This window comes from Poeciliopsis prolifica, unplaced genomic scaffold, assembly GCF_027474105.1.
Source record: "Poeciliopsis prolifica strain line A6 unplaced genomic scaffold, Auburn_PproV2 SCAFFOLD241, whole genome shotgun sequence".
NCBI lineage: Eukaryota > Metazoa > Chordata > Actinopteri > Cyprinodontiformes > Poeciliidae > Poeciliopsis > Poeciliopsis prolifica.
The window spans coordinates 34,273-60,288 of NW_026562616.1; the positions used below are offsets into that span (position 1 = coordinate 34,273).

Below are 26,016 nucleotides of genomic sequence, written 5' to 3' on the forward strand. Positions count from 1 at the left end.
TCAAAGTGATGCAGAGAGCTGAAACATTACGCGATGTTACATGAGTTTTGAATTATTTTCAGCAATGCTTGCATTTGCAGCATTTAGGGTAGAATGTCTCCTCTTTCTTTTTTTTCAAACGATTTTTTCTGTTCAGCGTTACCTCAGTTTAAATTCTACAGCAGATTTTACACCTGATTGGCACTTTTGCCAAATCATGAAATTATTTTGTAAGTCTTAAGTGAAAATACGATGCAACTTGTTTTTGCAAACACGTTTGTTGATTTTATTTATTTATTTTGTTTCCAGCTCATGACATGACAGCAGATTTTTCTGACATCAGCAACATTCTGACTGAGCAGAACAGCAACAAGTTTCCCTCCGTGAACGCTAACTTCACTGCTAACTTCACTGATAACTTCACTGATAACTTCACTGAAACGGATCCTCCACGAGCTGAAAAGACTTTAAGGTTTGTCAAAACTTTAAAAAACTTTTCCCTTTTGAATTGTAGAGTATAACTACGTAATAACTTTCCTTTCTGGTCTAAACAAATATAATATAATATATCTAAATGAAGACTTTTTTAAAATTTATTAAGTACTCTATCATTTGTGTGCGCTAAAAACAACAATGTAAAAGAAATAAAACTTTGATTTTTTTTTTCTCCTTACGGGGAGATTTTGGTCCTAAGGAACAGCAGAGATCAGTTGTTGCTATTATTCCAGGGGCTGCAGAAGAAGAGAAGAGCAGATCCAGTACTGATCGACGTTTAGATGTTGTGTTCAGAATGATACTATTAACTAACAACAAATAATGTAGCTTATTAGCACGTTGTTGCATAAAAGCCTAAAGATAAAATGTACACTTTCAGCCGTTGTGATTTATAAAGCAACAATTTTACCGGTTGGACTCTGTGTTTTTTTTCTTTCTTTCTTGTTAAAACTCTGACATGATAAACAAACGTCGGACAGAGGATGGTTTTTGTGCGAAGGATCTGTTTAGCATGATAAGTTCTGATTGTGTCTTAATGTGACTTTTACTGCCTGACTTTATGGAACTCCAGTTGTGTCCAGTAACAGCGGGTCAAGCTCTATCTTGGTAAAATTATATTTCTACATGTCCAATTATTTACTATCATTGTAATAAAGTGATGCCGACACCATGGAATCAACAGTGAGGAGCTTGTTCTAGTCATCTTAAAGATGGAAAGAGTCAATGTTTTGTTGAGTATCTGAATGATTAACCGAATGACTTTTTATTCATTTCAAAAGTTCAGTCGGTGAGGTTATTAATTTTGTGGTGTTCCTACTCTATGAAAGAAACAAAGAAGAAAGCAATCGTACATGTTGGTTCCACAGGCTTTCCCTGAAAATATGGATAAAATCGGTCATGATAGGATAACAGTAATTTGAAGAGGAAGAAGCATATAAACAAGTCAAGTCAATGACAAGTCAATGACATGATGCAATCTGCAATTTTTTTTAAAACTCCGATTACTTAACTTTTATGTTTGTTTGTTTTTTTCTGACTTAAATAATACATTTAAATTGCTGCGCTGTTTGATAAGTAGAATGGAAAATTATTATTTTTTTATTTTTTTGTAAACTGTCTTTAGATTACCTATTGTAAAATTTGCATTTTAAAATCAACTGAATTAAATTAAGAAAGGTTACAATTTGTACAACTGAAGAGAAATGATGAGCAATGTTTTAGGGGTTGATGAAGCAGAGATTGATGTTTTTCTCTGTAACATCAAAATTTACACTTTACAAAATTTACTGTGCATTTTCCCATATACCATTGCCTGGTGTCTGAGCTGGCAAAGGTCATCCCTTGCAATATTAAGAAGCTGTTGTCAAAAATTACGATCTTAATTTTTATTTACGAACAAAAGATATGAGTCACACTATCTTGTACAACATAATTTACAGTATACAAAGTCTAAAAAGTCTAAAACAGAAGGATTTTAAGCTAAAAAAAATAAGGAAAAAACTATGAAAAATGTATTACATGGCATGCATTTGAAGCTTTAACCCAACACAGGGCAGGCTGTACACTTTGATGGAGGTATTGATCTCTTTAAAGAACCGTTCCAGCATTTTTGACACCTTTGACCACTTTAGGTGGTCCAGGCTACAGCCAATTCTGAGGGAAAAGGTGCGAGACAAACAGATAACTTAATTATTCCCTACAAATAAGAAGATTATGGTAATTTATCCACAGTAGTTCCTACAGATCGGAGTAATGATATCCTATTGACACCATTTTGCAAGCTGTGACATTTCATGTTTTCCATACTCAAGCTGACACAAAAGCTGGCAGGCTTTTTTCTTTATGATCTGAGACATATAGCAGGAAAGATACAGTTACTAGATGGAATAATGAGACAACTTTTAGTCCTATGCAGACTGTGGTATGTTTACCGGATAGTAGATGAAACGCTGATCATATGGCAGGACAGCACACTACCCTGCCATATGATCTATAAGGACATACATAAAAAACTATAACAATAAAGTACCACGATGGTAAAACTGCTTACTACAACCTTGGAGTAAGCGCAAGGTTGTCATAACGTACCTCAAAGCACCAACCACTTCAAATGAATCTTTTTTTCCAGATTTGTTAGGGTGTTATTTTTTTTAGCTTAAAATCCTTCTGTTTTAGACTTTTTAGACTTTGTATACTGTAAATTATGTTGTACAAGATAGTGTGACTCATATCTTTTGCTTCGTAAATAAAAATTAAGATCGTAATTTTTGACAACAGCTTCTTAATATTGCAAGGGATGACCTTTGCCAGCTCAGACACCAGGCAATGGTATATGGGAAAATGCACAGTAAATTTGTAAAGTGTAAATTTTGATGTTACAGAGAAAAACATCAATCTCTGCTTTCATCAACCCCTAAAACATTGCTCATCATTCTCTTCAGTTGTACAAATTGTAACCTTTCTTAATTTAATTCAGTTGATTTTAAAATGCAAATTTTACAATAGGTAATCTAAAGACAGTTTACAAAAAAATAAAAAAATAATAATTTTCCATTCTACTTATCAAACAGCGCAGCAATTTAAATGTATTATTTAAGTCAAAAAAAACAAACAAACATAAAAGTTAAGTAATCGGAGTTTTAAAAAAAATTGCAGATTGCATCATGTCATTGACTTGTCATTGACTTGACTTGTTTATATGCTTCTTCCTCTTCAAATTACTGTTATCCTATCATGACCGATTTTATCCATATTTTCAGGGAAAGCCTGTGGAACCAACATGTACGATTGCTACCTTTCTTCTTTGTTTCTTTCATAGAGTAGGAACACCACAAAATTAATAACCTCACCGACTGAACTTTTGAAATGAATAAAAAGTCATTCGGTTAATCATTCAGATACTCAGAATCAGCACAACATTGACTCTTTCCATCTTAAGATGACTAGAACAAGCTCCTCACTGTTGATTCCATGGTGTCGGCATCACTTTATTACAAATGATAGTAAATAATTGGACATGTAGAAATATAATTTTACCAAGATAGAGCTTGACCCGCTGTTACTGGACACAACTGGAGTTCCATAAAGTCAGGCAGTAAAAGTCACATTAAGACACAATCAGAACTTATCATGCTAAACAGATCCTTCGCACAAAAAACCATCCTCTGTCCGACGTTTGTTTATCATGTCAGAGTTTTAACAAGAAAGAAGAAAAAAACACAGAGTCCAACCGGTAAAATTGTTGCTTTATAAATCACAACGGCTGAAAGTGTACATTTTATCTTTAGGCTTTTATGCAACAACGTGCTAATAAGCTACATTATTTGTTGTTAGTTAATAGTATCATTCTGAACACAACATCTAAACGTCGATCAGTACTGGATCTGCTCTTCTCTTCTTCTGCAGCCCTGGAATAATAGCAACAACTGATCTCTGCTGTTCCTTAGGACCAAAATCTCCCCGTAAGGAGAAAAAAAAATCAAAGTTTTATTTCTTTTACATTGTTGTTTTTAGCGCACACAAATGATAGAGTACTTAATAAATTTTAATAAAAGTCTTCATTTAGATATATTATATTATATTTGTTTAGACCAGAAAGGAAAGTTATTACGTAGTTATACTCTACAATTCAAAAGGGAAAAGTTTTTTAAAGTTTTGACAAACCTTAAAGTCTTTTCAGCTCGTGGAGGATCCGTTCAGTGAAGTTATCAGTGAAGTTAGCAGTGAAGTTAGCGTTCACGGAGGGAAACTTGTTGCTGTTCTGCTCAGTCAGAATGTTGCTGATGTCAGAAAAAATGCTGTCATGTCATGAGCTGGAAACAAAATAAATAAATAAAATCAACAAACGTGTTTGCAAAAACAAGTTGCATCGTATTTTCACTTAAGACTTACAAAATAATTTCATGATTTTGGCAAAAGTGCCAATCAGGTGTAAAATCTGCTGTAGAATTTAAACTGAGGTAACGCTGAACAGAAAATCGTTTTGAAAAAAAAGAAAGAGGAGACATTCTACCCTAAATGCTGCAAATGCAAGCATTGCTGAAAATAATTCAAACTCATGTAACATCGCGTAATGTTTCAGCTCTCTGCATCACTTTGAGTCATCAAGCTTTATTCTTTTTTATACCCTTGCTAATTCATCAGTTCGATTTCAGAAAGGAATCAATGACATTTTTTTTTTTATAACAGAAACATAAAATGTACTCATTTTTACATCTTTAAGATGACTATAACAAGACTCACTGTGTACACTGAGGGCGATGAGTTCGGTCAAAAGGAAAACGTTCAGGATTCCCAAAGATACGGCCACACCGAGGCAGAGCCTCTCTTTGGAGCTGCTGCTACCTGAACAGAAACCTGAACAGAAACCTGAGCCTTAGCAAAATGTAATTAAATTAAATACATACTATATTTCTCTGTAACTTTGTTCTTACCTGTGGGATGAGATGCACTTTGTTCAACAGGTTCCATATTGACGTAAATTTCCTCCATCGCTTCAAAACTCTGTACTGGGTTTTTTATTTTTTTAAAACATTGACTATAAGTATAGTGGAGCAAAATGAAAAACTGTGGGAAAGAGGTTAGATGTCTGGGGTTCAACATAAAAACGTATTTTAGAGATAACAACCAAATAAAGAAATTCATGAGTATGGAATCAGAATTATTTTTCTTAAATATCTTATGCCACATAAAATTCTTGAAGGTTTCAATAATTTCCTAGGTTCATATTTGCTGAGTCAATTCTGTATCGCTGAATATTTATTTCTCCTTTTTTCTTTGTTTTCCCTTCAGCTCGGTTAATCCTACTCATAATAAACACATTACAATTTTCTTTGGGTGACTAAAATAATTGACTTTTACATTCACGCACAACTTTGCGGTCGACCACATGGTACTGCATGATATCAAAAATTTAAAAAATGTTTTAAATCACTGATATAAGAGTAAAAACAATAATAATAATCTGATGTTGAGATATTTCTGCTCTATGCATCCAAAATGATTTTCTTGAAGGCTAATACATTGTTGGAGCAGATAACCGGTTCCCTCCTCTGTCATATTAAGATCATAATTGTGTCATATGGATCCAACAGTTTTTTTTACAGGTCTCAGTCTGTCCTGATAACTAGACATAGTCTTGCTCTCAGTAAATACAACTGTCATCTTTTAACCTTGTTTCTTGTCCAGTAGCAGAAATACTTACATTAAGAAGCCACAGTCCTTGAGTTGCATTCCAAATGACCAAACTTGTATCACCCATGAATCAAATAATTAAGGAATTGTACGTATTTGTTCATATTTTAAAGGTATGTAGTTTTTTAGGACCGCTATCTAGTAAAAAAAAAAGCTGCATAATCTGGCTAGTTGGCTGTAAACCTCAGTCACCATGTTTCCTCATCTTCTGAAACAACCACCAGGCAGAGCAACAGATTGACAATCAATTTGCTTTGTGAAGCACCGCCTCACTGGGAGGGAATCAAAAGGCTAAAGTGCCAATCAGGTGCAAGTTGGGCGGTTTAAAGTAAGAGAAACTCGATACTGCCTTCAGAGCATGCTGAAGATCAACAAGCAAGCAAGCAAAACATTCACAAAATGGATGTAGAATATCGGAGTTCAGGAATAGAATTGGAGTACAGGATAGAAGAGTTCACTGAATAAGACATTGCACAGAAATTCAGACTGGGAAGCTAACTGGCAAATTGCTAGCTAAGTATGTAGAGCAGGAAAATAGGTTGGATTTACTTAAATTTATGCAAACCAATTGCCTCAAAAGATTCAGTTACTGCAACATATAAAATACAAGTGTAGTTACACTGTGTAATTTTGGCAAAGAATATTCTTAAACTCATCCAGAATATTATTCTCTGCAAAAAAACTTCTTTTATTTTCTACCTACAGCAGCAGCAGCACCCAGCAGCAATATATTTGCTACATACAATAAAGATACACGGTCTCATTTTTTTATTTTTTTTTGGGACATAGTTGTCCTGTTCAAAACCTTGTGGTTTGCTTGAGCAGAAATGGTGTGGTGTCTGCTGGGCATGTTAAAACGTTAAACATTTAGCACACAACATCCTCACTACTTTCAGATAGTTCACTTTTTATTTTATTTTTGTTGTTGCGTGGACTCAATTTAAATAGATTAACTGATAAAGCTTTTTTTTTTATTGTTTGTGTGTTTTATCCAAAGATTCCTGCCAATGGTTTAAGATGAGTATAAACAACTAGTTGATGATAATTAAGTGATGTTCACTTGGACTTTTTTTTTTTAAAAAGTCTGATGTTTTATTTTACACTGAGAGCGGCCAAAGTCCAGGTTCAGCAGAAGGCTGAAGGCATCTGATTCAGGCTTCAAACTAAGTACCCGTTTGCTTTACTGTAGAGCTTTGGTAAGGTTAAATTTAGTGGGCTAAAGAAAATCAGACAGTTGATTCTCCAATGTGAGAAATCCCTTGAGGTAGTCAAGTTTCTTGTTTGTTCAAATTTTGTTAGTCATTTACATAGTATGATGACTAATTAACAGTTGATTTATTAAGTGATCTTCAGTTAATAAATACAATGTAATCTTTCAATTCATAGTTGAAGTTCTATTATCGGAATTCTGCAAATTAAATATTTTGTCGTATATTTCAATAATTCCTTTCATTCAGTCTAAGCTCCCTGAAAAGGAGAAATTACCTTTCAGATCAATATATTTTTGATTGCTTTGAGTATCATGATATTTTTACTTCATCTGACTGATATGATCTTCTTTAACGCATGCTGATGGTTCATATTGTTCGTTAATAAGCTTATCATTTACAAGAGGTGAACATTAGTGAACATTAGTGAACAGATAGCATCATGAGAAGCAAGGAACAAAAGCTGTAGATAATTTTAACGGTAAAAAAAAAAAAACAATCACCATGTTGTGACCAGCTCTGGGAGAAGGGGCTGTGTAGTGAGTATGTTTTATTTTTTTAATATTTGTTTTTAGGTAAAGTGCACCATTAGCAAAACTTAGTTAATGTTATTATAACTTGGGGCTAGTTGTCAGAAGATGTGAGAGGGGTTATTTAAAAAAAAAAGAAAAAAAATCACTGATTGAATGGTTGGTTGATAGCCAGCATATATTTGAAGTTGTGCAACAAAAACCAAACTAAAAAAATTATATGAAACCTGAATGGCCATTCAGTTTGATAAATATTTACGCAGACTATTATTCAATAAATCTATAGAAATCCAAGTGCATGCATTAAAACATCCAATCTAAATAATAGGAATTGTATTCACTATCTGAATACAGACTGAAAGTTTACATTGATCATTTATAAGCTTCAGTAATGGAAAATTCAACAACTATATTTTGTTACTGAACACACTCAAGTGTGTAAAATGATGGATGGAGGAAAAAAGCATCATTTGGGCTGAGAAACATACAGCATATAAGTTAGAGACAAAAGTAGTGGATAATGATAAAGGTAACAAAATAATTTACCATGTTGGAGCGTAGTTGTGCAGTGTTAAAAAAATAAAGAAAGAAAGAGAAAAAAAAAACTTTCAACTCTAGGGAAAGCTAAAACTTAAATATGAGTAGTCTCAGTAAGGTCTGTTTAAGTGTCACATATTCTTAAGAAATAAATTTACAAATGAGAAACTTTTACTGACATGTTTCACACTAGCGAGTGTTACAGAGAAAAATGTATGAGTTTCAAATGTGTTTATACCGGCGTTTACTATTTTGGAGAAAGCATGAAGCTCTGGGAAGATCAGTGTTGATTCAGCAGCAGGAAAAAAATTGAACGAAAGTAGCATTTACAATGATGCGAGGATAAATTTTGGAAAATTCTGGACAAATTCTTTAACCAAGGAAAGTTAAAAGTCTAATTTGAATAACCTCCCGTTGGCCTGCTTACAAACAGTCACATATTCTTAAGAAGTACATGTACAAATGAGAAACATTTACTGAAATGTATCACACTAGTGAGTGTTACAGAAAAATCTATGAGTTTCAAATGTGTTTAAAGCGTGTGTCGCTCACAGATAACTGAAGGTAATCACTCTTTAGACAAAGAGCGATAAACTGAGAAAAAAAAAAACAAAAACCAGATGTCGCTCTGGTTTGCCCCCCTCATGAACCAGCGGGGTTCATGAGGGTCTTGCTCTGAATTCCCCCGAGGTGGCTAATTTGTCATTCTGTCTGCATCCAGCAAAGTTCGCACCTACTTGCAAGCAAGCAAGCCTCTGCGTATCGCAGCTCGGACCTCCAATTCTATGCCTGGCTGAATAAAGACACAGAATCAGAAGCAACATCTCCATTCCAAATCTATTTCAACTTCACTACATAATTATATACTTTTTTTTTTTTTTACTTGGTTAAATAATTGTTGTTGTTGTTGGGTGCTGTATTACTCTTAAAAAGAAAGTCAGATATACGACATTTTCTGAATTCAGCAGAGAGAAAACAGAAAAACCTAACACAGAGACCATATGGATTTCACAGGCCGTACCCTATATTTGATCAACCCCCCACAGCTCAGACCACAGTTGTACGCCAGTCGCAGAATCAGAAGCAACATCTCCATTCCAAATCTAATTAAACCTTCAGTAGACATAGTATATAATTATATAAATTTTTCTTGATTAAATAACTGTTGTTGTATTGGTATTACTCTTTAAAAAGATAAAAATCAATAGGAGGAGGAGGAGGAGGAGGAGGAGGAGGAGGAGGAGGAGGAGGAGGAGGGGGGGGGAGGGAGGGGGGGAGGGGGGGGGAAATTAGGTCAAAGGGGACCTGTCAAAATGGGACTTGACGAGAACCTGTCCCTAATGTCTCTCTACTGGGGAATAGTAAAGATGAAATCTCTTGCCAGAAGTTTATTCTGGTGGCCAGCAGTAGATGAGTGCATTGAACAGGAAGTCAGTGAGTGTACTATTTGTCAAAAGCAGCGTAGTATGCCTTGTACAGCACCAGTGCATACCTGGAAGTGGGCTGCCAGCCCGTGGGAGAGAATCCATCTGGACTTTGCAGAGGACCACAAGCAGATGTTTCTAGTAGTTATGGATGCCTATGCTAGATGGCCAGAGATTATTCCCATGCATACTACGACTTCAGTCAAAACCATTGAAACACTGAGGAATTTGTTTGCTGCTTATGGGTTACCAAAAGAAGTTGTTACAGATAACGGTCCTCAGTTTGTTTCACAAGATTTTGAGTTTTTTCTAAAAAAGAATGGAGTGCAGCACATTAAGTCACCTGCTTACCACCCTGCCAGTAATGGACTAGCAGAGCGCTTAGTCCAAAATCTCAAAAAGTCACTAGCCAAGAATCGAGCTGTAGGTGGTTTAACACTTGAGCACTGTGTTGCAAATTTTCTTTTAGGGTATCGAAACACACCCCATACAACCACAGGGAAAACTCCTGCTGAGTTATTCCTAAAAAGACAAGTTAGAACAAGACTGTCACTGATCAGACCCCAGTTTTCTCATAGGATGCAACAAGAACGGAACCAATGCTCCCACGTCTTAGAGTGTTCACAGTAGGTCAACCTGTTTTAGTAAAGAATTACAGGGGAGGGGAGAAGTGGTTGAACGAAGCTGTACAAGAGATTTTGGGTCCTGTAACTTACAGTGTGGAAGTGAATGGAAAATGTGTTAAAAGACATGTAAATCAGATTCTGGGTGTAAATGGAAATCCAGTTTGTGTTACACAGACAGACTTGTCTACAGGAAACTTTTGGAATGAGGATGTTGATCTTGTTACAACTAAAGGTGTGGATCAACAGGTGGAAGAAAAAACTGTTGGAAGTCCACCAATAGACATGTCTTCGCCTACAGTCGAAAGGAACACTCGTCCAGAGAGGAACCGGCGTCCTCCTGACAGACTGAACTTGAAATTACAACTCTAAATGAGAGTTAGAAGAAGTTTCTTGTTTTCAGTTTGTTCATACGGAAAAAAAAAATCCTGAAAAATGTATACTTGATTGAGAAGTACTGATTTTACAGGGGAGGAGCTGTGGTGTTCCAGACACAGAAATTAATGAAACTCTGTAGGTGGCGCTCTCGTGGTTTTGAGAGTCTGGTTAGAGAACCTGTACTACAGAAGAAGTGAGTTCCCGTTTGGAAATAAAATGTTGCTATGTGCTTGTTCCAGTCGTCTGCTTGGACATCATTTATTTTGAACTAGTGTTCCATACACAACAAAACTGAATGATCTTATAAAAACATTTTTCAGTCTAAATCCTGCTGTTTAAAACCTATCAGCTCATGTAAATGCCCTTTAAAAGGGAGATATTTTAAGACGAACACGGTGCTTTTACTCCAGCGATTATTATCTCAGTTTAGCTTCCAACATACACAATGGCGTCAACATGTTATCTCAGTTTAGCTTCCAACATACAAAATGGCGTCAACATGTTATCTCAGTTTTAGCTTAAAACATACACACAATGGCGTCAACATGTTATCTCAGTTTAGCTTAAAACATACACAATGGCGTCAGCGTTGAGATAGCAGTATCTGAGCACGTGCTACAACGGAAACTAACAACGGAATTTTTTAACATTAGAAACATCGAAAATAACTTACAGCTTTTTCCAAAGTAAATAAACTATATTACAATCTGAAGGTGTGTATTTATGTATGTACCTCTTACCTGTAAAAGGGGATGTCTTGATAAAAGGACCGGACACGGTGCTGCTCCAGCGATGATTTTTTTATCTAAGAGGAATTCCGGTGCTCTTCACTATGACTACGCGGAAGCGTTAGACTCCCCTGCTGTTGAATCTGGCCACTGCTTCAGCCAAATCAGACTAGTCAGCCTCTGAGATAACAAAATTTCAACCCATCACAAATTTGATTAATTTTCTGACATTTGTATGTGTCTAAAACTGAGATCATGTAATTGCAGAAAATTCTGTAAATGTAAACCAAAATAATAGTTTTTAAAATTCAGAAAATTAAAATAAAAGCCATCAAATAGAAACCCTCTATTGATAGTCCTCCATAAACAATGGAGGAGTGTCAAAACTCCTCCATCAATATCCTCCAACATGAAAGTCTTTTTGTTGTTGAAAAACTTTCATGTTGTTTCAAATACTTAGAAACAGGTTTTATTACGTCTCCATGCATTGATTTCTTCTTGGATGGTTAAGATTCACTGAAAGTCATCATAATGTAGAGCTGAGTGTCATCTGCGTAGCTACTCTAGCTAATCTTATTTCTTGTGATAACCTGAGTTAACAGGAGCCTCAAGATGGAGTCCTGAGGGACCCCAAATTTGATTTTGTCAGCTCCGATAAAAAACATACTTGAAAAAAATAAATCCCTTTTATTGTAAAATGATTGGTTACCAGTAGAAACGCACCACAAACATGTTGAATTTGATTATTTTAGATTTTTATATTTCTAGTTGAATTCAGGCTTAAAATATATTGTAAGGAAGGTCGCATCGCGAGATTTGTTGTTTAAGTCTGTTATTCTGTTCTTGACAGCTGGGGTTGCCTTATCAACCAGTTCTAACAGCTGATCCGTTATGTTTTTTACTGTTGTTGGATATGGCACTCACCGCTCGCTGCCCGGACATCGCTGAACGCTGTCCGTGCCAGAGCTAGAGGCCAGAAGCCACACAGTTCATTGTGGCAACAGCTCAGTTTTTGTTGTAATTCCTCCGTGTGCTGGAAGGAGTAAAGTTTCTGCAAGAGACCCTTCGTTTTTTGTCGTGTATCTTCAAGTGCCGACACGCCTCCTTAACAACGGAAATCAAAAAGCACGACAACTGGTGTCAGAAGTGGGATCATCTACAAGACTTTTGTGAGTGAATCCAATCGTAAAGAAATATCCAAGCCATCCTGAACTAATTACAACTTAAAGACAAGCTACAACCAGAGCAGGAAAAGAAATCGCGCTGAGACAGTAATAAAGCTGCTGCAGTACTACCGCGTAGCACTTCCGGTCCAGCCCTTCACAATAACGGCAACAGTAACAAAGTTGGCACAGCGTTGAAGAAGGTTGTTTTTGGTCGTATTCTGTCAATATAGAGCATGAGCAAACTTACCAACGGGAAAAAAATAAATAAAATAAAATGACAGAGGATTTACAAGGTGCTACAGCTGGCCCTGGAGAGGCAGACACACAGCTCAAAGTGGTTACAGGCTTTGCTGGAAAACCAAAATCAACAACAAGACACTTTCAAATGATGTTGGCTCCTGTCCTTTCACATATAACTGGACAATCAGCTGTACAGCAAACCCAAGCATCAGGTACTGTTCCTGAGAGGAGTGATGACTTAATTCCAATTCATTCTACAAGAGAAAGGCATACATGTGAAACACATGCCCCTTTGGATGTGACAACTAGACCACGTATTCACGCTCCTTTTGCAGCTGAGCTGGAGGTTATAAATGAAAGATCACGAAGCTCAGGCCCAGTGAGACGAACCACGACCCCTGGACCTGACCCAAGACACAGAGACATCAGGGACAGTGAACCTGAGGCCCAACACACTTTTACCTACAATGATGAAAGAAGGCAAAATAATACTGGAGGCCATTATAACAACTGGTCAGAGTTTCAGAGGCCTCTTCAGAGGCCATCATATATTAGCCACATATGATGGAAATGAGGACTGGGACTCTTTTCTGATGCCGTTCGAACGCCAAGCCAGGAAACACGGATGGACTGCTGCTGAACGAGTGGACAGGCTGCACGAGTGTCTGAGGGGAGCTGCAGTACGCTACGTTTGTTCATTACCAGAGCGCACAAAGGAAGATTATGTTCTCTTGGTGGAACAGCTCACTCAACGCTTTGGGAAAAAAGACCCTCCCACAACAGTACGAAGAAGACTGGGAGAACTTCGACAGGGGCGGGAGACATCAGTTGAGTTTGCAGAGGAGGTAAGACGCCTGACCACCCTTGCATATCCAGGGGTAGATCTCCTGCTGCAGGACCAATTGGCAACTGATGCTTTCCTCAAAGGCCTAAGAAACCAGAAAGTAGCATACGAAGTAATGAATCGTGACCCAAGCTCCTTCATAGAGGCCCAAAAGTTTGTGGAGGCTCATGAGCATAACTTTAAAGCTACGGTGGGTCGGGACACAGAAGTAAAAAACAGAGCAAGGCGCATTTCATGGGTTGATGAGGGGGACATGTGCGATGACAGTGCAACAATGTCCCGCAGGGTCAGTTACTCCCCAGTATGTCACAGCTGATCAGTTTGCTGCACTGGCAGAACAAGTGAAGACCCTTGTTAGCACCGTGGGGAACCTACAGCTCCAGGTTGCCAATTTACAGCCCATAAGTGTCGGATTCCAAAACTCCAAGGCAGCCCAAAGTCCTGCAACAGAGAGGAAACAAAATTATCAGCACATGCAGCCCAGCAGAGGGCGTTCTCAAACTCCAAGTCCAAATCGTGGAACAACTGGCCCGTGTTTTAAGTGTGGGGACAGGGCATTTTAGGAAGGACTGCATTAGGGCTCCCAGTCCTGTGACTGCAAGAAACAATAGCGACAAGTATATAGACAACCCACTGCAGTCAAATGGAACCACAACCTCAGATTACCAACTACAAGGCAGACAGGTTGCTGCACTAAGAAGAAGGGTGAGAGCCTGCAAATTCTACTGACCCTAAATGGCATCCCAACGCAGGCGTAGCTGATACTGGAGCTCAGACAACTGTAATATCAGAGGAGCTTTATCAGAAAATCCTGAATGGTAATTCTGCACCCGCAGACCTTCACCACCTACCTACTAAATGCAGGAGTCGGAGATGGCATGAAAGCTAAACATGGACTCACAGTGACCTTCCAGATTGGGTCCAAATCCATAGACTGGGAAGTACATGTAGCCCTATAAGAGACTCTGTCCTCCTCGGATTGGATCTGATGAAGGCCATGATGTTGTCATCTATACCCAAGGCAAAGTTTTCATTGGGGATGAATTGATCCCCTCAAAATTGTGCGAGATGATGGATCAGATACTGTGTGGCTAGAGTAACTCTGGAAAGAACCTCAATCATCCCAGCCAAATCTGAATGTGTTTGTGTGGGGTGAAGTGGAGGACCCACAGCCAGGGGTTACAGCATTATTGGAACCCTTGAACATTGCAAACAATGTAGCCTCTGGAAGTGTTGTTGTCACCATGAAGCCAAAGGCAAACCAATCAGAGTATGCATTTTTCAACCAAGAGAGTGGCTCTACAGAGAGGAGTGTGTCTTGGACTCTTAGTTGAAGTTTATCCTCTGCCCTCATTTGCACCAAAACCAGATGCAAATGCCTGCACCATCACTGGTGGTTGGGAGAGTAGCAACAATCTCTGACATTCCTGAGCACCTTCAAAGTTTGGTGGCTACCATAAGTGAGACCCTCAGTGAGGAAACAGCAACAGCGATTCATTCAGCTACTCCTCAAATACCAATCCATCTTTGCTAAAAGTGACTCTGACCATGGCTACTTGTCTGCTGTTACACACAAAATTGACACTGGGTCTGCCAGACCTGTGCGTCAACCTGTGAGAAGAACCCTCTTGGATTCAGGGCGAGGAGGAAGCACATCTAAAAAAATGCTGGCGGAGGGCATAATCACACCCTCAGCATCTGAGTGGGCTTCTCCAGTGGTCCTAGTTCGAAAAAAGGATGGAGGAGTAAGATGGTGCATAGATTACCGCTGTCTGAACAACCTAACAATCAAGGATGCTTATCCATTACCCCAGATTGAAGAATGTCTTGATGTTGTGGGTGAAGCCATCATGTTCTCTACTCTTGACCTTCAATCCGGCTATTGGCAGATTGCAGTGGATAGTAAAGATCGAGAAAGACAGCATTTACCAAATGGGCCTTTATGAATACACTCGAATGCCATTTGGACTATGTAACGCTCCAAGTACATTTCAGAGAGCAATGGAGCTTGTTCTCGGGGGCCTTCAGTGGGAACTCTTCTCATCTACCTGGATGATGTCATTGTCATCGGAAATGGAGTAGATCAAGTTTAGATCGCTCGAGCAGGTTTTTTCAGGGTTCCAAAGCTATGGATTAAAACTAAAACCATCAAAATGTCACCTGCTGCAAGAAGAAGTTCTCTTCTTGGGTCACGTTGTGAGTGGCAAAGGAATCAGTCCAAATCCAGCCCTCATAAGAATGTAGCAGTGGAACTCCCCAATAACTTACAGGAGCTACAAATCTTCTTGGACTGTAACTATTACCGGAAGTTTGTTCCCAATTTTGCAGAGCTGGCAAGCCCCCTCCATACTCTGCTCAAAAAAGGACAGTGTTTCTATGGACTGATGAGCAGCAGTCTGCATTTATGAGGCTCAAAGAGAGACTGACCACTGCACAGTGTTGGGGTATCTCCAAGCTGAAGGGAAGTTCATTCTGGATACGGATGCCTCAAACAACAGTGTTGGTGCAGTTTTGTCACAAGTACAATGGGGAGAGGAACGAGTTCTGAGCTATGCTAGTAGCCGCCTTCACCGGCCCAGCAGAGGTATTGTGTCACTCGTCGTGAATTACTTGCTGTTGTTCGTTTCACACGCAATTTCGGCATTACCTACTAGGTAGAAAGTTTCTACTTAGGACCGACCATGGCAGTCTGACCTGGCTTTTTAGGTTCAAATGTCCTGAAGGACAACTAGCCCGTTGGCTTGAAGAATTTAAGCCAGTATGACTTTCAGATTGAACATCGAGCTGGCAAACAACATGGTAATGCAGATGCCATGTCAAGGATGCCAGGAGAAAAGGTGGATAATTGTGACTGTTACCAGGCAGGGATTAAACTGTCAGACCTGCCATGTAAAGGGTGCAGGTACTGCCAAAAAATTCACATCCAGTGGCCAAGTTTGAAGATGACGTGGATGATGTTGTGCCTTAGCCGTAAGGTGCATCCAGCCAGAAGCAGCACCATTAATGAATCGCACACATTAGGGGATCAGACATCTGTGTCCCTACCAGAGAGGCCAGAAGTCAATTGGCTTGAATCCTTAGTCCTGAGCAACTGTCAACACTCCAGAAAGCAGATCCTGTTCTCACTGTTGGGCCGATTGTAGAAGAGATGATTAGAAAACATGGGGAATCATGTGTTCAGTATTTGCCACAATGGCATCTTAAATTTGGATTTCCTAAATATGGGTCATTTGAACCCGAGCATTTGATGGAATTGGAAGAAAAATTAGTGCTACAGAAACAACAGCTGCTGAAACAAAACAAAAAAAAAAAACAAAAAAAAAAATCTCACTTGACCATTTACAAATAATGTATGCACACACGGACACACTTAGAGTTTGGAAACAGGAATCACAAAACAAACAAGAGCAGAAAAATGAGAAAGCTAATGATTGTTTTTCTCTCTTCCCAACATGTAAACCTGCTGCGATGAGCTTGCTTCCAGCGGCACCAACAGGTCACCTGGCATCGCTAGACGCTATCCAGCTCTTCCTCCTTACCAACCATCAGCCTCACTGAGGAAAGACTTTTTTTTTTTGGACATTGATGACCATTATCCCTACGGCCCGAAGACTGAGGATGAAGACACTATGCCTCCCCTGGAGGGGGAAGAAGAAAAGACTGTTTTTACTGCAGTTGCTGAGAACCCGGATAGAAAGAAACAGCAAGAAACTCTACAACACCAGCCTAAGCCTTCACCAGGTGCTTCAACTGATCTTCAGTGTCCCATGTATGGACCGTGAGGTTGAAGAGACCCACTACACAATTCTGCCAACTCACCATGCTTCATCAGGCTGCCTGAACATCCACAGCCACAGCAAGGACAAGTATGGGCAGTCACAAAAGCAACACACTGCCTGATGTTTGTTTAATCCATGGACAACAAGGACATTGGGCCAGAGACTGCTTCCAGAGACAATTCAGAAACAACCAGGAGCTTGCACAGAGCCCGAGGAGGAAGATTTGATGTCAACCATAGAGGCTTCCCCAGATGGGTCAAGTTTTCCTTTAAGAGGTGGATTTACAGGACATCGTGGAGGGTATTCCAGCTAACTAGACCTGGTGCCGTTGGAGCAACCTCTGGTTCAGCAAATCGCAAGTACCAACACACACAACACATATGTAAAATATACAACTGAAATACACAAAGTCCTTCCCATGCTCACTATTTCTGTCTATTGAATTTCAGACACGGGGCTACGTGTCCAAACAAACTCCAACTGATTTAATTTGTTCAAAACACCAAGTCTGCTCTACATTTTTAAATGGTTGATTACAGACCGACAATCTGAGGCCATTTGCAAATGGCTCGTGAAAGTCCCTCCCACTTCCACTGTGATGTAGATAGATCCAGCTGTTGAGCTGGGTGATCCTCTCTTCTGACACGCCCATCTTTGCTGCATGCAACTCAAATATGCTGGTCCGCTGAGACCTGCTTTTTTTTTTTTGCTGATTGTCACCTGAGCAACTGAGCTTCTTCACACTGACTCATTTTTTTTTATTTATTTCCTTATGTCTCTTGGCAAAACATCCAGGAGACGGGTGGAAACTTTTGGCCCTCTAGCAAAAGCAATATGAAAAACTGATTGTATATGTCACTCAGAAAGTATTTATTTTTTGCCATCACCATGATTTGCTTCTTACAAATATGATGTGGGCTTAATAATAAAAAATAATAATAAAAAATGAAAAACCAATTCACATAATGCCCAAATCAAATTGTTACTATCCCAATCCCCCAATACCCCAAACCAGAAGCTGTGAAGAAACTCAGTGCTCCTGATCAACCTGTTTGAGTGGAGGTTTGTTCAAGATCTTAGAGAAGTTAACAGGTCTGTCATTGCCAGAGCAGCTATTGTTCCAAATCCAAACACTATTTTATCACAAATTCCAACAGGCAGCATGTTTTTCACAGTCACTGATTTAGCAAATGTTTTTTCAGTGTTCCAATTCACCCAGAAAGCCAGTTCTGGTTCACTTTTCAGTTTAATGATAAACTTTACACATTCACAAGACTTTGTCAGGGCTACTGTGAGAGTCCAACCATTTTTCACCAAGCATTAAATGACAATCTTTCACATTTGACACTCGCACCACAGACAGCTCTTTTGCAGTATGTTGATGATTTATTATTGGCGGCTCCCAATCAAAATCTGTGTGTTTCTGAAAGCATGAAATTACTTCATTTCCTAGCAGAAAATGGTCATAAAGTTAAAAGAAGCAAATTGCAGTTTGTGCAGCCTTCTGTGTCTTTTCTGGGTCATGTGATTTCCTCCGAAGGCAGAGCTATCTCCAGCAACCGCATTGAAGCGATTGTGAACATACCTCTCCCTCAAACGAAGAAACAACTGATGTCCTTTTTAGGACTCTGTGGCTATTGTAGGCATTTCATACCGGGTTATGCTGAGATTGAGAAACCTCTGAGAGAAGTATGTCATGACAAGGGATTTGGATTATTAATGAGCTCACACATTTTACATAGGATTGAAGTAAATGTGAATTGAAGTTGGTTTGACGTCATTCAAAGCGCTGAAAAAACACCTGCAGACACCTCAAACTCTGGGATTTTTCCCGATCTTTCCTGAATGTTTTATAGAGATGGTTAGATGAGAAGAGGTTTTTTGTTTTGCTCCAAAAACATGGTGATAAATTGAAATTGGTCACCTATTTTCCAAATTAGATCCTGTAGCAGCCGCATTGCTACAAAGTTTGCGCGCAGTGGCAAGTGCAGAAAGGGCTGTTATGGCATCTCCAGACATCGTGGTATTCTAATCTGATTTTGTACGCTTCCTACGATGTCACACTAATTTTGAGCACCTATCTGCTGTCAGATAGGCTGCATTATATACGCGTTGGTATACCATATCATATTTTGGTTACATTTCAATTGACCAGAGGTAATTCCTATAACATACAGCTGTGATAAATTTGAACTTAGACAGATTAAAATACCTTTAGTTGTCCAGGGACTATTAGTTATAACAAAACTGTTTTTTAATTAATGAAGTGCTTCAGCAGGAACATGATAAATTATGTGCTGTAATTCTAAATTATATTGAGATCTCTTCTGTATGTGTACACAAAGCTGAATTTTAAAACGGGATCCTGTACATTAGAGTTGAATTTAAACATTGATATATGTTGTTAAAAGTACTTTTCTCTATTTGAAGCTTCATGTAAATTTGGCCATTTCAATTTAAGAAAATATGTATATAAAATGAGCACTGACTGTAAGTATTTGACTGTAATGCAAAACTGACTGACTGACTTCTGATGGCGTCCAACGTTTGTTTGTGTCTGTTTCATGTTGGAGTGAACGTTTGTTTACATGTAATGTTTGTTTACATGTAATGTTTGTTTACATGTAATGTTTGTTTACATGTAATGTTTGTCTACATGTAATGTTTGTTTACATGTTCTGTGTTTAATAAACATTGAACTAATATGCGCATGCGAAGAAGATAAAAACACAATCTTATTTGCAGGATTTCTCAAACACCGGAATGGGACCGCTGATGAAACCTGGAATTATTTTAATAACATGTAATGACAACATGATTAACTACTGAATTTCTCTAACAGATCAATTAAAGACGACAGGCCCAAGGAGGACGACTTGGGCCAGCGAGCAAACCATTACATAATGTCCAGCCTGGAGATTTTTTGTTTACTAAAAATTTCAGGAGGAAGAACCGGCGTTCCCACAGCTGGCTGGAACCGTTTCAAGTGCTTTTGACGACACACACCACTCTTAAGGTCGCGGAGGGGTCGACCTGGGTTCACACCAGCCACTGTAAGAAGTTCACATCCTGCGGGTTCCATCGTCACATCCTGCGGGACCAGTCCAGAGCCCAGAGAACGAGGCTCCACCAAGCACCTCTGAAAAAATAGAGTTGCCAACACAGCTCACTCAGTAGGTTGGACCACGCCTAGCTGAGGCAGCATTAAGAACATGGATGGGCCGAGGCAGCGTCGCAGAACACCGACGTGGATTAAGGATGCCATACTATGCTGATCACATGCATGCAGTTCCAATAGGCCCAGCAGAACTCAACAGGAGCAGACGCTCTACCAACCGTGAGATACAATTGTGTGAACAAAAGCAGGCTTCAAAAGGGGGCCTTCAGGTGTGTGTGCCCTTTGATTCTTCAGTTGGCCTCATGATTCCCTGGTCAGCCTTGAACACCAATACTGGATCAGGTAACGGACAGAACTACAAAAAATGTAAGTGGTACATGACGAATGAGGTTAGGATCACGTCTGCACTCGTAGCAGATGAGGGAAACATCTGGACGCCGAAATGGGGAACAACTCCCTACGCCAGACAACATATGAAACTTTTTACGATGGGTAAAACGACGCAAAGACTACACATCACGGTAAACACAGTGAAAGGTTCAATCATACCACCCTCATCTTTGCCCATATTGTCTAACTGTTGGAGGTTTTATCTATACTCATTCATCAGGAAAGGATCCACAATTTCTTTTTGTTCTTTGTGAGGGGGGAATGTTACTGTTGTCTCACCATATTCTCCACAGGTATTACTGTTTTAGACAAACTCACGGCTGATGACTGGTTCAGAGTAACGACAGGTATATCATTTTCTACAAATAATTGGTTATTATTGGCTGAAAGTGCTGTGAATGTATCTAATACTGACTGTGTTGTCTGCATGGGACCGCGTCCTGTGCTTAGGATAATCCTGGCCCTTCTTTCTTTTCTTCTTTCTTTCTCAATGTCATGTCTAAAACTAATCCATCTTCGCATTGTAACCAGTGGGACAGTGTTTACCCTCTCACTAAAACTGATCTTAGAAACCCGGTGTTTCAAAAACTAGCAGAAGCTAATTTCACATGCATTATTATGACCAGAACTCTTAAATTAGGAAATCTCTATTCACAAAATTGTTCAAATATAATTCGGGTGCCAGCAGATTTTAAACCAATTTCCAGAAGCGATGTTTGGTGGTGTGGTGATTATTACAGATTATTTGATGGGTTACCAAAAAACTCAGCTGGTCTGTGTGCACTCGTAACACTCTTGTTACCAGTTTCTATTTATAGGATGCAGGTTAAAGATGCGACTAATGGTCTGGACCGTTTCCAGTTTCTCTTATCTAACTGGCAACGTACAACAAAAAAACCCTCCTTAGAAATTTATGTAAGTTCCGAGAGACACCAGTTTATTAGTTTGGATCTTTATCTAAGTTTCCCTAACTTGGAATCTACTCTAAATGTTCATGCTATATCTAATATTTCATACGTCTAAAGGTTTACTATCTCTATAGTTATGCTAACTAGACTTATATTCTCAACACCCCCTTGCAAAAAACTGTGCATACTTATGCCCGGTTGGATAATAATCCTGTGCAGTCGTCCGTTTCTGATTCTGTCTCAAATGCTTTGTTGACTACAACTGTGGCCCAGTTCCATGGGCCTCCTAACTCGCCTGATGTTGAGGTTGAATTTGTTTTCTCTAGCGACCAAGATTTTCTCATTATCCCAAGTACAAGTAAATTGACACTTTCTTTTGATTTTATCTTTAATGTGAAATTTTTGCTTCCAGGTTTTTGCTTTGCTTAATGTCACAAGAGGTCAAAATACTTGCTGAAACACTCCTATGATGTTCATATTTGCAACCATTACTTGATGGCGAAGATCACCTGATGTTTTGTGTTTCTCAACCCGTTTTGTTGCATTACTCCATTATTATTACAATTTACACTCATTTTATATTTAATTAATTTTATCATTTTATCAGTTGCTTCATTTACCATTCAAGACATTTTATCATTTATGGATTTCATTCACTTGATTGTTTTTTGCTCCCTGAAAAAAAAAAAAAAAAAAGGGTGAAATTGTGAAGAGGTTTTATTCGTATTAAATGATGTTCCTTTATGTGTCATAAATGTAATGTTTTTTGAATCACAGTCAAGGTGTTTTCTGTGCAGCTGGAAACGGTGTACAAACTAATGAACCAAGATGTGTCTACTGAAGTAAGTTTCCAGGGTTGCTGAACTTCCCCAGACAGTTATTTGGGAACTCGCTGTTTTTCCCGCGGCCTTCCCTGCATGGAGATAGAGTGTTTAGTTTTCACCTCCCATAGACATTACATTATATTACATACAAGGTTTCGTATGTTTTCCTTTGTTTCTTTTGTTTGGTCTTCGAAGATTGAGTCTCCGCCTCGGTAGTAAAGAGAGATGAATAAGTAACTATGCAACTCTGGGTTCCTCAGAGCGGATCCTAATTTGTGCCTAATGCAGTATATTTCTTGCTCTCCGTCTGCAGATGTATTAAAGATTGTTTTTGCTCCCTAACTTTTGTCTGGATCTCAGTCTCTGAATTGTGCACTTCACAGTAGACGGTCTCTCAGCTCGCTGCTCTTTACCCCACAGACAAATCTGTCACGCAGAGCTTCCTCTAAGAAAGTCCCGAATTTACATGTAGCTGCTACTTTTCGTAAACTAGCCACGTACTCACTGATTGTTTCATTGTCTTTTTGGTTTCTTCCGTGAAACTTGCACCTTTCTGCAATAAAGTTAGTCTTCGGTACGTAGTGCTTCTGCAGCAAACCCACCAGCTCCTCGTAGCTTTTCTCTGACGGTTTATCCGGAGCACACAGGTCCATCAGCAAGCTGTGGGATCTTTTTCCCAACACCGTGAGAAATACCGACTTAGTTTTCTCATCTTTAGTGTCCAAGTCGTTTGCCGCAAAATACTGCTCGAGACGCTCGCGGTAGTTGTCAAAACTTTCCTCACTTTCCTCGAAGTGAAAATCTTCTGGCTTTCCAAACGCCATCTTTGTAGCTCTGGTTCGGCGGTCCTTTCACTCACCCAAACGGTCGGCTTTTTAACGGTCCCGTTTTGCCTCTATGGAGCCGCAGCTTCTGCGCACTCTGTGCCTTCCAGCTTGAACAATCCCATCCTCGTCGCCAAAATTCTGTTGTGTATGGAACACTAGTTCAAAATAAATGATGTCCAAGCAGACGACTGGACCAAGCACATAGCAACATTTTATTTCCAAACGGGAACTCACTTCTTCTTCTGTAGTTACAGGTTCTCTAACCAGACTCTCAAAAACCACGAGAGCGCCACCTACAGAGTTTCATTAATTTCTGTGTCTGGAACACACAAGTTTGAAACAGAAACCACATTCCCTAAACTGAGATAATAATCGCTGGAGCAAAAGCACCGTGTTCGGCTCTTTTATTAAAATATCTCCCTTTTAAAGGGCATTTACATGAGCTGATAGGTTTTAAACAGCAGGATTTAGACTGAAAAATGTTTTTATAAGATCATTCAGTTTGAACAGAAACCACATTCCCTCTAAACAAAAAAAGAACAATTGTTTAAATAAGACATTAGAGAAGGCAGAAAATGTGAGATAATTAACACCATATTGTATCTGATTCTCATTAGAAAATAAATAATAAACCTGCAGATTAACAGAAAATCTTCCATAGGATCCTAGAAATACAGAAAAACAGGAAATAGTTCAGAGAGAAAAAAACTCAAAGAAAACATTCAGGATCATATGTGTCACCTACCTTCCACCAAACTACCGGTGTTGGAGAAATTGTGATATTGTTAATCAAATATTTGTTATTCTCATTGCTTTATTATGTGTCTTTCTTTTATGCTTTCATTTTAGTTAATCTCATTATATAATTAAGATTATTTCTGTATTGTTGATTAACTCTGATTCCTTTCTCCGAAGGCCTCACTGATAGAGAGCAGAGACGAAATGGCTTCCAGACCAGACGATGATCTCTGCTGTCCGGTCTGTCTGGACATATTTAAGGATCCGGTTCTTCTGTCATGCAGCCACAGCTTCTGTACGGAGTGTGTGCAGAAATCCTGGAGAGAGAAACCAGGAAGAGTGTCCAGTTTGTAAAAGGAGATCATTCATCAAAAATCCACCACGTAATCTGGCTCTGAAGAATCTGTGTGAGACTTTCTTACAGCGGAGACAGAAGAGAGCTTCAGAGGATCTCTGCAGTCTGCACTCTGAGAAACGCAAACTCTTCTGTCTGGACCATCAGCAGCCAGTGTGTGTCGTCTACAGAGACTCAGAAAACTACACCAGTCACAGATTCAGACCCATTGATGAAGCTGCTCAGCAACACAAGAAGAAGCTTCAGGAAACTCTGGAGCCTTTAAAGAAGAAGCTGGATCTCAGGAAGAAAGTTCAGGAGGAGTTTGGTCAGACAGCAGAACACCTGAAGGTCCAGGCCCGACACACAGAGAGGCAGATTAGGGAGCAGTTTAAGCAGCTTCATCAGTTTCTAGCAGAGGAAGAGGAGTCCAGGCTGGCTGCACTGAGGGAGGAAGAGGAGCAGAAGAGAGGGATGATGAAGGAGAAGATGGAGGCTCTGAGCAGAGAGATAGCAGCTCTTTCAGACACAGTCAGAGCCACAGAGGAGGAGAGAGCTGAAGACGTCTCATTCCTGCACAACTACAAGGCTGCAGTGGAAAGAGTCCAGCGCTGCCCCCTGCTGGAGGATCCACAGCTTCCCTCAGGAGCTCTGATAGACCAGGCCAAACATCTGGGCAACCTGGCCTTCAACATCTGGAGCAACATGCAGACCATGGTGACCTACACTCCTCTGGTTCTGGACCCAAACACGGCTGGTAAAGAACTCCATCTGTCTGAAGATCTGACCAGTTTGACTAGAGGAGAGAAACAGCAGCTTCCTGATAATCCAGAGAGATTTGATTATTACTGGTCTGTTCTGAGTTCTGATGGTTTTAACTCAGGGAACCACAGCTGGGATGTTGATGTTGGAGACAGTTTATACTGGAGACTCGGTGTGATAGAAGAGTCTGTTCAGAGGAAGGGACTCATAAAGTCTGGATTGTTGTTTATACGGTTCTATGAAGGTGAATACTCAGCATGGTCTCCACCAGCTCCTTCCACTCGTCTCTCAGTCCAAAAGGTTCTCCAGAGGATCAGAGTGAATCTGGACTGGGACAGAGGAAAGCTGTCCTTCTCTGATCTGGATACTAACACACACATACACACCTTCACACACACCTTCACTGATAAGATGTTTCCATTCTTCTCCACTAATAAAACCTTAAAGATGGAACCGATGAAGATCTCAGTGATCAAGCAGCAGCTCTGATGATCTCAACATAAATAACAAAAAGTCCAAATATAACATTATTGATCAGGTGATTGATTGGTTTTATCATTGATTATATAGTTTGCTGGTTTGGTGAATTTCTGATTGTCATTATTAAACTGTTTTTAATCTGGAAACTGGAGACTTTTTCATATCTTTCTGTGTTTTCCACTGTAATGTTTTGAATGTTTATTATTTACAATTTGATGTAAATAAATTAGTTGGTTTTTGAAAACTTGCTCTTTCAATTGTACTTGTGATGGATTACAAATGAAAACTATCCCAACATGTATCCACATGTCAATATATTTCCTTCTGGTTGAATTATTATTGCTTACATAAATGTTGTAGATTATTATTTTTTTCCAAACCTGAAGATTTCTTTTGTTTTTCGTGTTAATTTTGGAAGAATTTCATGAAAATAAATGTATTAGCTGGTTTATGGGATTAATTGTTCATGAATGTCTCTTGTTAACCTGAAACAGCAAAAATAAAACCAATG

The 26,016-nt window shown here is 39.1% G+C and overlaps 1 pseudogene; it reads left to right on the forward strand.

Moving 5' to 3' along the window:
- The first annotated feature begins 23,927 nt into the window (after positions 1-23,927).
- LOC129357343 (nuclear factor 7, ovary-like) lies at positions 23,928-25,931 on the forward strand (annotated as a pseudogene).
- Positions 25,932-26,016: the final 85 nt, after the last annotated feature.